Here is a 13016-nt window from a genome sequence, read left to right as displayed (position 1 = left end):
GGAATGAGCAGTGTATTGTCCTTGAATAAATATCCTTCCTTGGCTCTTAGATTCCATTGATTTTTCCTTGACATATCCTTCCATAACTCAGAGGATTGGGTTTGCGCTCGGATTTCTTCCAGGAGGTTGACTGCTTGAGCTACGAAGATCGTGGGGGAAAACATCTTACGATATGCCTTATCTTCAGTGGTTAAGTAGTCTGGACGTCGAGACAAGGCGTCAGCAATCAGGTTATGGGATCCGAGAACATGAGTGATGTGTAACTGGTACTGGGCAAAAAAGTAGGCCCAATGCGCCTGACAACTATTCCAATGACTGTAGAATCTGAAGATTCCGATGGTCCGTACGGACTTGGACTGGATGTCTAGCTCCCAGAAGTAGATGCCGCCATTCAGTGAAGGCTTGGCGGATGGCTAACAATTCCTTTTCCAGGACGGAGTAGTGTGTTTCACTCAGAGTCAGGGTTCGTGAAAGATAAGCAATGGGGTGTTCCAGCTTATCTTCTAATTTCTGTTTCAACACTGCTAGTATGGCGTAATTAGAGGCATCTGTTTCCACTAGAAATGGTCGGCTTATGTCGGGTTGGACTAAGATAGGAGCTTGTGTAAACTTGGTCTTCAAAAGCTGGAACGCTGTGTCTTGCTGTGTGGACCAGATAAAAGGTGTGTCCTTCTTTAAGAGAGCAACGATCGGTTGAACAATCTCGGAAAAGGTGGATATGAACTTTCGGTAGAAATTGGCAAGCCCCAGGAAGGATTGAACTTGTTTCACGGACGTGGGAGCAGGCCATGCCAGAATAGCCTTTACCTTTGAAGGGTCCATACCAATTCCCTCTGGGCTAAGGATAAATCCTAGGTAGTGAACAGAGGTAACGTGAAACAAGCATTTTTCGGGTTTGGCTAAGAGTTGGTGTTCACGCAGTCTTTGTAGTACTGCCTTTACATGTTCTTCATGCTTTTGAGGATCCTTGGAAAAGATCAATATGTCATCCAGATATACAATGACGAAGAGGAACAACATGTCAGAGAACACCCTATCCATAAAACGTTGGAAGACTGTCGGGGCATTAACTAGTCCAAAGGCATGATCAGGTATTCGTAATAGCCAAAGGGTGTTCTAAAGGCGGTTTTCCATTCGTCTCCTTCCCGGATACGGATCAAATGATAGGCACCCCGGAGATCCGACTTGGTGAATATTACTGCGCCTCTTACGGCTTCCAGGATATCCGAAATCAAGGATAGTGGGTATCGGTCTTTGAGGGTGCATTGATTTAGGCCACGATAATCGAGGCAGGGTCTGAGTTCCTGGGTATCCTTTTTGGGAACAAAGAATAACGAAGCACCTTCTGGAGATTTTGAAGGTCTTATGGTGCCATTTTCAAGGTTGGTATCCAGGTATTCTTTGAGGGCCTTTTTCTCGGGTTCAGAAAGGATGAACATCCTGCCAAAAGGAATCACTGCTGAGGGTTCCGTTTCTATTGCGCAGTCTTCAGGCCTGTGTAGGGGTAAGGCCTGGACTGTGGCAGTCGAAAACACATCAGCGTAACGTTGGTAGGCCTCAGGGACTTGTATGATATTGGAAACCATGAGTGGTGTTTCTTGGTCTTTATGCGGTTCTTTAGGGGGTGTTAATGAAGGTTCCAGGAATAGACAGTGAGACATACAAAACTCTGAGCCTAGGAATAGTGATCCTGCTGTCCAGTTGATATACGGATTGTGTTTTTGTAACCAGGGCATACCCAATACCATGGGGTAGTGGGCTGACTTAACGATGTCGAACCTAATCAGCTCTTGATGATGACTTATTGAGAGCTGGATCTCCTTGGTCTGCAGGCTTATGGGCCCTGAAGTGAGGGGTCTTCCGTCGATGGCTTACACAGGCTGCAAGGTACTTCGTGTCTCATACGGAATCTGGTGACTAGCAACCCAATCATGATAAATGAAGATCCCCATAGCTCCGCAGTCTACCAAGGCCAAAATTGGATAGGTCTTGCTCTTGGAGGGTGATAGAAATGCCTGTAGTATGACCAATTTGTTTTGTCCAGGAGAGTTCAAGGATGGAATTGATGTGGAGCAAACATCTCTCTCCCGAAGCTCTGCTCCATCTAGGATCGGGAGCTGGCGTTTCCTGAACGCCGAGGGGGGGCTAGAGGACATTCCCTAACCAAATGTTTGTCCGAAGAACAATACATACACAACCCCGTGTGAATCCTTCTCATCCTTTCTTGCGGGGATATGGGTCCACGGAAGGCTCCTATCTGCATGGGTTCTGGTTCTGTGACTGAGCCTGGGTTTGTGTCCGTTCTGACAGTGCTCTCAAAGGACACCTTGGAAGAATTTCCCGTGGATTTCTTCTTTTCAGCCTTTCTTTCCTGGATACGGAAGTCTATTTGCATGGCAAGGTCCATTAATGCCTGGAATGAGTTTGGTCGAGCCACTCTGGCCAACTCATCCTTAATCTCATCATTCAGTCCTCTCCTGAACAGGGTGAAACTCGCCTCAGAGGACCAATCAGCTTCCTTGGCCAATTGTTTGAATCGGGTCACATGAGTGAGCATATCCTGGGAACCCTGCTGAAAGTCTAACAGACGTTCCTGGGCACTATAGACCTGCTCAGGGCGATCAAACATGTTTTTAAGTGCCTGTATGAACCCATCATAGTCATCTAGGAGGGCATCGCCGGAGTTAACGAGGGGTGTAGCCCAGGTTAAAGTATTCCCGGAAAAGTGGGAAATTATGAAACCCACCTTAGTCCTGGGAGTCGAAAAGTAACAAGGCTTAAATGTAAAGTGGACCAAACATGAATCCAGGAATCCACGAAGGGTTTTTGCCGACCCATCGTATTTGTCAACAATGCCGCCCAACAAGACGCTTTCTTTTGTGGCCGAGTCCCGGGATAGGACCATTTGTTTGAGTGCGGCGTTTTCCGCCTTTAGATTTTGGACCTCGGTTGATAGTTCTTGCATGCAGCGCATCAGGTCCTGAACGGCGGCTTCCATGTCGCTATCGAGTTCGGTCGGGTGGTGTCTCAAACTGTCAAGGAGTTCCCCCCTTCTCACCTGGGTCCGTTCTTTGCTGGAGTCCTTGGTCGCTGCCTTCTTGCGGACGGACCTAGTTTTGAACAAGGCTGCCCGAGTCTCTTCCGACTCCAGAGAGCATTCAGTTTCCGGGACGCGAATCCAGGAATCCGAGGAACTAGGAAAGGTGCAACTAGCACTCGAGTGCAGGAAATAGGAGGAAAGGAAGGGGCACAGAACGGGTAGATAGACAGGTACAAGGATACAATACCGCAAGCTACACATGTCGGATCGCTACTTTGCAACAGCATTGAGACGCGCGGAGCCGCGGAAGGCGTGGTCTATTAATAGAATACGTTACGTCCAGCACGTGGAGCGAGAAAAGGGGTTTCACGCTGGAGGACCATGTTGGGAGTATTATGGAGTGCCCGCCCCGTTGTGACAAGGACCAGGAAGTCCAAAAGGGACGTGTTCTGTAGTCAATGACAGCCTATGGTTCCCAAGCCTGCATGCAGTTGCCACCAAACTGGGGTGGGATATGTTCCTTGGTGCTACTGAACACACCAGCCTTGGTAGTACCTCTAAAAGACATCAAGATAGATGGGTTCCCCAAAATGGACGCACACTTGAGGAAGAAAAGGTCAGCAGAGTGGGAGAGATAAAAGAGAGGAAATTAAATCTCCAAGTAGATGGATGTGGTGCTTGACGCAATACCAGAGGAGCACAGGCTGTTCAGCAGGACAGAGTTGTTCTTCACCTCTGTTGTTCCTGGAATACAAATAAACGTGAATGCCAGGAGGTTGCAGTTTACGGAATGGGAGCTGATACAGACAATCAACTCAAGAGTAAAGGGCTTCAAGGTCATAAAGGAAGAGCTCTGAGCCGTGAGGCTCATGACTCTTCAGAATAGGTATGTTCTTGACCTCATCACGTCTCTGTGAACCAATCCACAACCACCATGATGCAAGAATGTCCTTCAGAGATTGACGATAAAATAGGTGGCGATGGTATGACATGGGTAAGGTGGCACCTCTGTGGGATGAAGCAGTCCCAGGGGTCTTCTCCTTGGGATCTTGGTTTGAGTATAAATGGGACAACATTTCACATATTGCTTCACCTGACTGGCCCACCCCGGCCACCAGAATTGCCTGGCGATCGGTTCCTGGTTGGCCTTAACTCTGTGATATCCGTTAATCCTGGAGTCATGAAATCCACGCAGAATCGCAGTCTGAAAGGTTGGCAGAAGGAATGCACAACCTGCTCTGAAAGAATAACAATCCGTTAAATTTACTCACATGAGGCTGTCCCAACTGTCCCGTTCTGGCTAGATCAGACAAGTTGTCTTGCAGCATTGATCATAGATGGGGAGAGAGAGTGAGTAAGAAATGTTTTGGGGAAATCAGCGGCATAGCCAGGTGGCATCTTTCGACATCGTTCTCCAGAGAGCAAGACAATGCATCAGCTTTTAAATTCAGAGCGCTGGGAATGTAGGTGATAACAAAATCATAATGGGAGAAGTAGAAGGCCCAACGAGCTTATCGAGAGGTGCACCACTGAAGAGAGCGAAGGTAGCGCAAGTTCTGATGATCATTGCGTACTTCCACAGGAAACCTCCCTCCAAGCAGGTGGTGTCTCCACTCTTCGAATGCCGCTTTTATGGCCAGGAGTTCCTTCTCGATAATGGTGTAGTTCCGTTCACTTGGAGATAGCTTGCAGGAATAATATGCCACAGGATGTTCAATCCCCGAACCTGGATCCTTCTGTAGCAGAACCGCTCCAATAGCAAAGTCTGCTGGATCTTCATTAAATGACAAACGGAATCTCATCATTGGGATGCCGAAGGATAGGAGCCGCTACTTGCCCTCTCCTTCCCTCTCTGCCCCCCCCTCGGGCTCCTTCTATACCTTCACAGGGCGTACCTCTGATTTGCACCCCTCCCCGGAAGTCCTTCAAGGGCAGCAACCTTCTCCATATTGCCACTCTTAACTCTTGATCAGCTGTCAAACACTCCTCCAACATCTGCCGTCTCCTGGAGGAACTTGACCTCGAAGTCCTCTGTCTCACTGAGAGATGCTTCACGGCCAGCTCTGCCACAAGCTTTGACACTCTCCTCCCTGACGGCTACAAGATCCTCTCCGCACCCAGGTCCAACCGCTCCAGAGGGGGTGTAGCCCTGATCTTCCCTGAGCGGATTCCTGCCTCTGTCATTCCTATGCAGGCCTACTCCTCTTTCGAATGCCTCGTCTGCAGGCTCTCTCTCTCCCCTAGCCATTCCCTTATTGTGGCTACTATCTATCGGCCACCTGGTCAGATCTCCTCCTTCCTCTCTGAGTGGGCTGACCTCTCCTCTTCACTCGTGGTCTCGACCACTCAACTCCTCCTTCTTGGAGACTTCAACATCCACCTGGATGCCTCTTGTCCTGCCTCTGGACTCTTTCGCAACCTCTGCAACTCTCTCTCCCTCTCTATCCTCCCCTCTGGCCCTGTGAAAACAAGGAAATAATATGAGGCAGGGTAACCAAAAAGGAAACACACCAAACACAGGTTACAAAGGAACATACAAAGCACTTTATTTTATACTGAATCCAGTTACAAAAGAACAGAACGAAATTCAGATAGCTATCGACCCTCAGTACAACACAGTGAACTCCGGCGTAGTTCGGTGTGCTCAGTGAGTGCAAAAATTCAATGAAACAGTCAGGCTTTTATACATTTCAAGCCTGCTGTTCAGCCCTCCTTTGGGTTAACCATTCCATAAATAAGTTACTGCTCTAGGGTCCCTTGGCAGGTCAAATCTAGTTCATCTTAGGTTTATACATTAACAAGAAGAAATGGTAATAATGTATGCTCTAGGCCTAACATTACAATGCGGGACTTAATTTATACAATATAGTTAAGCTGGTGTTCTCATTCGATTATAGATCAGTTTCGGTGATACAGGTAATCCATTGCACACAGGTCAGCAGAAGGACAAGGTCTCAGCTCATGACCCTAACAAGTGGCCTGCAGCCAAGTTATACATTAGCTGTACAGAGGTCATGACAATCATGTTCTGTTTTGAATAACATAGGCTACCATTTTAGCTCACATGGTGACTTTATAGTGCAAGAAAACCTAAAATGGCGGCTTGAGCCAAAATGACAGTTTACATGGTTTCTAAGGTCAGGACCTTGCAATGCGAGTTTATTCACATGTAGTTTATAAGCAGCTTGTTAGCAGCTTGGCGCAGGCCAATATACATATATTCATAGCAATAGGAGGCACAATATAATTTCTAGTTTGACAAACCCTCCTTTTGGTCTATGCCAAGTGCTAAACTACTTCTGATCTCCCTGCAAATAACTCCATGTGTCATCGTCCATACACCCTGAATAGCTGTCAGAAATATCTATCGCCATTAGATCTTTTACTAAGATCTCTTTCAGTACATACTCCTTAGAGGTTTTATCCGGGGCATACACTTTATGTCCTATTGTACCTATCGCCTGAGCGCAACATCCCCCTAGCATTGAACATGTACTTGGTAGACATTGGATACAACAACAAAGAAATAGCAGAATTCCCAAAATAATCAGCAAGACTGAAAGCACTTTCCAACCCCAAGACCGCAAGAAGTCCCAGAACCAAGCGCTAAGATCCCAATTTCCCTCGGGAACATGCACTTCTGAACTAAGAATGTGCAGATTCTGTATTGCCTTAAAAATAGTTGGGGAGGAATCCGGTACGAAAACACAGCAAGCGGACCCCACTAGTTTACATACTCCACCACGTTCAGCCAGAATGACATCTAATGCCATCCGGTTCTGAAGCGCTACCAATCTGATCGCTTGCTGCTCTAAAGTCATATTATAGAGTATATCTGTGGTCCGGTTGATGGTTCTCTCCAGTACTCTCGCTAGCTTCCTGATATCCTCGGAATTCGCTATCTGCCCAAAGAATTGAAGGAATGATTTCGCTACATCTCCTAAAACCTGTGATGGAGTGTCGCCATTCTCGTCCCGCCGTAGACGAGCCTTTGAAACCTCTACAGTACTTGCTATAAACACCCCAGGTAACAGGATTCCTAGATAACAAGTTCCCTGCCAATCCCTGGGCAACCATGGAAATGCTACATTACCGCAAACAAAATAGATAGGTTCGCCTACATACAAAGGTCTGTCTTCCCCAGTCAAATTTGCAACGTTGGCACAACCTTTAAAATCTCCCATTGACCGGGTGCCATTCCTCTGTATGCAGAAAGAAACTGAATCGGGGCTATGGTTAACAGTATAAGAAGGAGGCACGGCATCCTTATTGCCTATTGGAGCCATTTTAAAGGAAATAAAAGATTGGAAAGGACGAGACAGTCTATCAGAAGGCCTAATAGAAGCAATATTGAGCTTACTCCTATTTGCGAAAAGCGAGCATCCCAGGGGAGTCAGAACACGTTTCTCAAAACTTTTCAAATTAGTGCCATCAAAGTTCCCCGAGATGCTATCGTTCCATCGGCCAAAGAACAGTGCTCTAAGTGAAGCATAACAAGCAGTTGTCAAAGGTAAAGGGTGAATATACCAACCTAGACCCTTATCCTCATGTTGCGGTAAATGCGAGCAGATCCAACAATTGGTTCTGTTAAAGATTGCATGGGTAGCATTCATAATTAGAAGTAGAGTGTTATTTTGATAATTCCGTCTATGCAAAAGATCTCTAGGTGACAAGGTATGTAGTTGCACAGAAGGAGTGGGAACAACAGTTATATTTTCAACAGGTAGGAAATCATTCAAAGGGTACATTCTCTCCAAATACCAAAACCCACAACCAACAGTTACTAAAAGTCCCGTGATTATCACCAGTAGACAACAAAACGATTTCGGGGCCCCCATACATATCTGCTCATTGTCTCTCCTAGTCACATTTTTGTCCAAAAGTTCAGTACGAACGGTAGCGGATGCGGGCATTGTCGTCTTCAAGAAACACCAATTGTTCGTTTGCTGGCGACTCCGGTCGCGCGTCTTCTTAATGTCTTTTCCCACAACCCTTAGCCAGCAGAACCCTTTATGCAATTGGGCCAAAAAAAGGCAAGCCCTCAAATTCTTTCAATTGTACAGCAAGAGCCGTATTGCAAACCTATCTCCTTGGGCGGAGATTATACTTCACAGTTTCCGGTGCAAAAGAATCAGCAGACAGGATGTCGTCACTTCCCACAGGAGGTGGCGAGTGAACGCAAGTTGGATCAGAAGATGGATGATCCACAAACGATGCAGTGGGAGAGCAAGGAGGCAAGATGGCCGTTTTGTCGGGCCTTACATCTTCCGGAACGGCCTCCGATACTCTCTTTCCACTGTCTGCCATTTCGGGTACGTTGGTTTCAATGTCGGAAAGGGGTTCTGTGTCTTCTGTATCGTATGGCACTGGGTGTGGGATCCGTTTGGTGTGGCTGCCCTGGATCCAGTGGCAACGTCCTCCTACCCGCACCGCAGTCTGAGTGACCAGGAGCATCTGGTAGGGGCCCCTCCAACGTGGTGCGAGGCAAGACGCTCTATCAAAGGATTTAACGAGGATCCAATCCCCTGGTCGTAGACTGTTTTTAGTCAATTGGTTACAATAGTCGGAGAGAAGTACATTTTCTACATCGCCCAATGCGCAGCTTTTAGGCAAACCCCAAATATTAGCAGGTCTCCCCATTACCACCTCAAAGGAAGAGAGCCCAGTCTTAGTTTGAGGGGTTGTCCGCATTGAAAGTAACACGATCGGTAAGGCGTCCGGCCATTTTAGTTTGGTGCCGGCACACGTCTTAGCGAGCTTGTTTTTTATGATACCATTGTGTCTTTCCACTAATCCGGCGCTCTGAGCATGTCTGGCCGAATGGAATTGTTTATCAATTTGCAATGGCGTACATATCTGTAGAATTACAGCAGTGATAAAATGCGGACCATTATCCGACCAGATAACTCTCGGCAAACCGAACCGTGGGAAGAATTCCTTTAACATGGTCTTTGCAGTGGTCATGGCTGTAGCGTCTTTAACAGGGAAAGCCTCGACCCACTTACTAAAGGCGCAAATGACCACAAGGACATATTTTAGATTGTTACATCGCTCCATTTCAATAAAGTCAAAGTGAATCACTTCAAACGGGACAGAAGGAGGCCCAAAGCTACCTCTTGGAGTTGCTGTCCCCTTTCCCACATTGCGGGTCATTCCGAGTCCGGCGTTAAGGGAAAAACGACGCCGGTAAAGGAATAACGACTTCCTTTACCGTTACGGGCCATTCTGACCCGCCACACCGTTATTTACGCCACCGTAAACTACGATGGCGTAAATAGCGGACCAGTGTCGCGCGCCCGACACACCATCGCGGAAATAACGGGAAGGCGTAAACCATCTCCGATTCCAAGCAAAGCGAACACGGAAATAACGACCTCCACAAGGGCGCAAAGTACCTTACCGCCATGGCGTTAATACCGGCATCGCGGGGAAGGTGTTAACAACCCTGATCAGTGTTTGGAAGAGGAACAGGTGCACCCAATCAGCACAGGTGGAGGCAATAGAGTCTGGCACAGCACAAAAGGAGCACACCCACATACCACACCCCCTCCCACACCAAGATGATACCAATTGTAGCAGCATTCCTGGAGCTGGAGGCCTTGCTTGCAAGGCAGCAACTACGACAACAGCAACAACAGCAACCACAGCAACCACAGCCCCCACCACAGAGGATACACAGGAGGAGAAGGAGGGTGAGACAGGGCCAGCATGCCCTACCGGTGCAGCCACCATTACCACGCCGGCAGCCCCCAATTCCCCGCATCAGAGCCACCCCCTTCAACCTCACACCAGAGCAGATCCACACCCTGTACCGGCTTGACTGGGACACCATAACCACCATAGTGGCCCTGATACATACCGACATAGTGAGCCTCACAGAAATCAGCACTGCCATCCCCCCTCTACTAAAGGTAGTGTCCGTGCTCCACTTCCTTGCCACAGGCACCTACCAGCATACAGTGGGGCACATGCATGGCATTTCACAGCCAATATTTTCCTGGATACTCAACCAAGTGCTGGATGCCCTCCTCAAGCACAGAAGGGACTACATATGCCTCCCCGGACTCCACAGGAGATATATGATACCAAAGCTGCCTTCCATGCACTTGCAGGCATGCCAAATTGCATAGGTGCCCTCGACTGCACCCACGTAGAATTGGTGGTTCCTCATGCCATGGAGGTGCCGTATCGCAACCGCAAGCAATACCACTCCATCAACGTCCAGATGGTGTGCAATGCCAGTAAAGCCATCACACAATGCAATGCTCGGTACCCCGGATCAACTCATGACTCCTTGGTCCTGCGGAACTCAACACTACCACGCTACATGGGCCGACATGCCGGACAACGTACATGGCTGCTTGGTGAGTAACCGTAATGGGCCATGGCAGTGTCACCATACCCCACTGTGAAAGGGGGTGGGGGAGATGCATACTCCACCCGGGAGGGAAAGTGGGGGGGATGCATACTCCACCCGGGAGGGAAAGTGGGGGGGGATGCATACTCCACCCGGGAGAGAAAGTGGGGGGGGGATGCATACTCCACCCGGGAGGGAATGTCAACGCTATTGTACGTTGTGCACCTCACAGAACACTGCGCTCCATGACACGTGGCACGCCACATTACCACCTAACCACACAGTTGTGAATACGAGCCAACACCTAATGGTACCTGATAAACAGTTACCCTGGCCAAAGACCACGACACATGCACCACACTTCGGTGGACCTTACACACCGTAAGGCCATCGTGCACCATGCAGTGCAATAGCACCATGTCGCTGACTCCTGCATCTCAACACAAAGGACAGTCATCTATGGGAGTGCATAGAGGTTAGTCTAACAGGGATCCTACTGCGTGTGACTGGTTCGGCACCTCCATAGGATAGCTGCCAATCACCATGATAGGGATCAGTGCTGAATGAAGGGTATGCTACCAACTACTACCAACACACCCTTACAGCAGGTCTCATGCAAGTCATCAATTAATGCAGTCCAACACTGCTGCATGCATAAACGATGCACATGCAACAAGACATGAGTGCGCACCATGACCCATCAGGGAGAAGCTACCCCTCCATCATTCCATTGGCCAGCACACATGGCCGGACCAGTAATGGGTTGACTGTATCCAGGGACATGTGTGCATGGCCAGTCATCACCCGCTGCAATGTAAGACTAGCACAGTTCTCCACCATGAATGTACTAACACTTACCTTCATTCCACTCTCATGCAGGTGATGCTGGCTAACCTTTGAAAACCGTGGTTCATGACCCCGGTCCGCAACCCCCAAAACAGGCACGAGGAGGACTATAATAGATCTCATACCTGTACACGGGTGGTCATAGAGCAGGCCTTCGGCCTTCTGAAGGCACGATTCCGTTGCCTCAGCCGGTCAGGTGGGGCCCTCATCTACAGCCACGAGAAGGTGTCCAAGATCACCATGGCATGTGTAATGCTGCACAACATGTGCATCCGTCGGAACGTGCCACTGCCCCATGACGTGGGACTGCTACCACCAGATGAGGAGGAGGAGGTGGAGGAAGGAATGGCAGAACAGCAATGTTGATGCACGGGAGGGACGTTCCGTGCGACAAGCATTGATCGAGGAATATTTCTGAATCACAAGTCAGCTGAGGGGGTGAGGATGACAGGGCATTGGGCACTGGGTGTGGGGATACATGTACTACATGCACTGTGAGACATTAAAAGACACATGCACAATAATGAATGTCCACTCTGTATTGTAGGATAGACCAAACTGTGTATTGTATGATGATGTCCAAACGTGTACAACAGATCCTTCACCCTCAACCCCCTCACCCTCCCCCCAACTCCCACACACACCCTCACCCCCCTCCCCCTCCCCCCCAACTCCCACACACACCCTCACCCCCCTCCCCCTCCCCCAACTCCCACACACACCCTCAACCCCCTCACCCTCCCCCCACAACAACCCCACAATGTTCCCATCAGTGCAGCATTGGCCACATGTGTGTGGCTGCACGGTCAATGGGCACTGCCAGAGCCTGGGGCATCCCTTCCATTCCGCCGCATCGTGCGCAGTGACCTACGGACCGGGCTGGTCTGCGTGGAGGAGCACTGGGAGGGTGGCACCTCCTGCTGGGGCTGTGGTCTGGGGGGGGTGCTGCCTCCAGGGCATCAGCAATCCTGCCAAGCACCTCACAGATGCAGTTTGTGATGGTACTGATGATCTCGCCCAGAGCCTGAAGGTCATTATGAAGCACCGACCCTGATTCCCGGTTGTCCTGGAGAAACTCCTCTATCATGCCCGTGAGGTGCTGGCAGCGCACTGTTTCTGCAGCCGATGTGGGCGATGTGGTCGGCAGGCTTCGTGTTGTTGTGCCTGCAGGACTTTCAGGACTTCCTGCAGGGGGAGTGGGCTCATGACAGACAGGTGTATCCCCTTCGCCTGTGAGCCCTGGGCAGTCACTCGACCCAGGGTCGCTATGGGCAACCTGGCTGTACGAGGGAGTGTCTGGGCTCTGTACATAGTCATTGGGCTCCTCCACGTTGTCGATGGTGTTTGGTGATGTGCTGCCTGGCACATTGAGGATGCACATGGCAGCATTCTCCCCTGACGCACTCGATTCCTCATGGTGCAGCGTGGGGCATGTGTCCCGCAGAACTGCAGGCATGTCCAGGGCCGCGGATGGGGGTTGTGTACCCTCCAAGGGGGTTGCTGGAGCAGGTGGTGTGGCATGTGCCTTCTTCCTGCTGGCAGGTGTGTGCTGTCCCCTGCCTGTGCCCCGGGAGGTACTTGTCCGGGGGCCTTCCTGGTCCTCACTTTCATGACCGGTGAATGTGGGGGGCAAGAGAGAGACAGCATGAGCAATGATCTGGGGGTCAGAATTACTTCCAGACAATGGTATTACGATGGGATAGCAGCGTTTTGGTGACATTTGGGTGCTGAGTGGGACTGTGATCTTTGCTTGGATGGGAAAAGCATACTGTC

This window comes from Ambystoma mexicanum, chromosome 3p, assembly GCF_040938575.1.
Source record: "Ambystoma mexicanum isolate Mex_15411 chromosome 3p, UKY_AmexF1_1, whole genome shotgun sequence".
In the NCBI taxonomy this organism is placed as follows: domain Eukaryota; kingdom Metazoa; phylum Chordata; class Amphibia; order Caudata; family Ambystomatidae; genus Ambystoma; species Ambystoma mexicanum.
The sequence above is the reverse complement of the archived record's forward strand: the minus strand, read 5'-3'. Positions refer to the sequence as shown.